Source organism: Ipomoea triloba, chromosome 9 (genome assembly GCF_003576645.1).
Source record: "Ipomoea triloba cultivar NCNSP0323 chromosome 9, ASM357664v1".
Lineage (NCBI taxonomy): Eukaryota > Viridiplantae > Streptophyta > Magnoliopsida > Solanales > Convolvulaceae > Ipomoea > Ipomoea triloba.
This window is the reverse complement of record NC_044924.1, coordinates 15,751,701-15,754,200: the sequence shown is the minus strand read 5'-3', so window position 1 is coordinate 15,754,200 and position 2,500 is coordinate 15,751,701.

The following is a 2,500-nucleotide window of genomic DNA, read 5'->3' as shown; positions in this document are numbered from 1 at the left end:
GGTTAATGGCTTGGCTATAAATATAGCTCTATCACATGGGATTCTAACACGCCTATTACTATTCTAAATCCCACTTATATTATCCTTTCGAATCAGATACTATAAAGAGGAATTCATACTGGTTTTCTACAGTTCTTCACGTGTTCTTATTCTGGTTGCTTGAAGATTCAGCCGTGTTGATGAATTGTGATGTATAGCACAGTGTCAGCTCCAAGATGAGGAAGGCTTAGCTAGGAGTATTTTTTTTGTAACCATTAGTGTAGGATGGTTGTTGTTAGACTCCTTGTAACCCTTGTGATCATCTAGTGGATTGGGCTGATGTGAAGTGCCCCGCAGACGTAGGAGTGGAGCTCCGAACTGCGTGATCAATTCTGGTGTCTGGTTCCATTTTTTTATTGCTTTATTTTCTTGTTGTTTATTTATCTGTTTTTATAGTTTGATCCGTTCAGATAAATACTTCCTTTAAAATAAAGTTGGAACCTTTAGCTAAATTGTACATTCAAGACTCACAATACAATTTCAAATGTTTTTTTCCCTCTTTAAATAGTGCTAATATATACTCTATACTAATTTGCTCGCAAAAGATGAAATTCCTAATCACAAAAACTTTGTACTCCAACCTAACAAGATTATGAAAAGTAAATTACGATGACTTGACAACCTATTAGATGGGAAGATCAATAAATTTGGTAAGGTAAAATAATACATAATACAAAATAAATTTTTAATAAGGCCTTTTAAATTATTTTATATAAAATCAATTTTAGTGCAATCTTCTAGCGTAATTATTAATTATTTTAATTAACAAAGTTTATAGTTTACTTAACAACTATTTGCTTCAAAGAGAGTTCAATGTATGCGTAACTACAAAAAAATATTAGTGAATAAAAAATAAATAAACAAACTAAAAACATGTGGCTGTTTCTCCAGGATCTTCGACCTCACTGGCACAAATGTACTGATCCAATCTATTGGCTGTCTTCGTTTCGCAAAATTATTTTTTAAAGATGGTTTTTAGCAGTTAGGCCCTTAATTTTCGAAGGAATACACGTGAAGTGCATCAACTTTGAGATTGCATAGGATTTTGGACTTATGCTGCGTAGCTGCTTAAATCAGAATTGATATGATTCTCAATAGCAATTTATACCATGGAGTAAGGTTTATTTTGTATTATGGATCATATTTTAAATTTTTTTTTTAAAATTTTGTATTTGCAGTTTATTATTTTTGTACATATAAGTCATGTTTGGTAAAAATAGTTATCTTATCAGTCAATTTTGACTTATTTAACTACTATTAACTATTTCACTTTGTTAAAAAAATCAATATAAGTGTTTTATTAATCAACTTTTTGTAACTTCGAAATACTAAAATTGAAAAAGTTACTTAAAACAATTTTTTCAATTAGCTTTTTGAAAAAAGAAATTATACCAAATAGCTAAAGTTAATTTACCGACCACATTTCTACAATCAACTAATTTTATCAATTATTTATACCTTCTAACCCAATCAGCTAACAAAGCCATAAACAAATTGAAGGCACACATCACATAGTAACTACATATACATAACATAATAATTATAGACACATAAATTGTTAACTGCAAGTACAAATATGTTAACTGCAGACACATAACATATTAATTGCAAGTACAAATTATGTTACTTGCAGACACATAACATGTTAAACAACATTTTATGGGTCTGTAATGAACATATTTTGTACATGTAATTAACCATTTATGTGTTTGTAGTTGTATGTCTATAATTATAATATTATTTGTCGTTAATTTATTTATAAGTACATAAATTAACTACAAGTGCAGAATATATTAACTGTAAATATATAATTTTTTGATTAGGGCACACACAAAGCAATATTAACCTGATCCATTGTATAACAATGGGATTCTGAACATAAAATAATGTTTTTGGGCCAAAATAGAATTTTACGAAATTGAATGGTCTAAAGTTAGAATTGAACTCCTACACCAATCATCCCTCACGGACTAGTATGATTTCCTAAATTCCCAGTGGTCCCCACAGGCATTTGTCGTATTCCCTTCCACATCGGATCTGCGTAAGAAGTAGGCCCCACGTGCAGGAATAGCCACAGTGCCGGGCCCCACCCTCCCACACAAAGCAACCAGTGGGAATCCAATGATGAGAGAGACAGTGGGACCGGCATGGACAAGTGGGCTCCATCTTCAAAGCCAGTGTCGGAAAACTACAGCTCTGACACATGGTTTTAATTCTATGTTGCCCATTACACGTGCTTCCCTTCATACCTCAACAGCGAAGCACCTAATAATTTCTCCACTGGGCTACGTGGCGAAAGATTAGGTAAAGTGTTGTATTCTTTTTTTTTTTTTTTTTTTTTTTTTTTTTAACAAAAACAACTTGTTAATAGCAATTCGTTTTTCTCTTTTTCTTTTTATACACTCAATAATATTAATATATATATATATATATATATATATATATATATATATATATATAT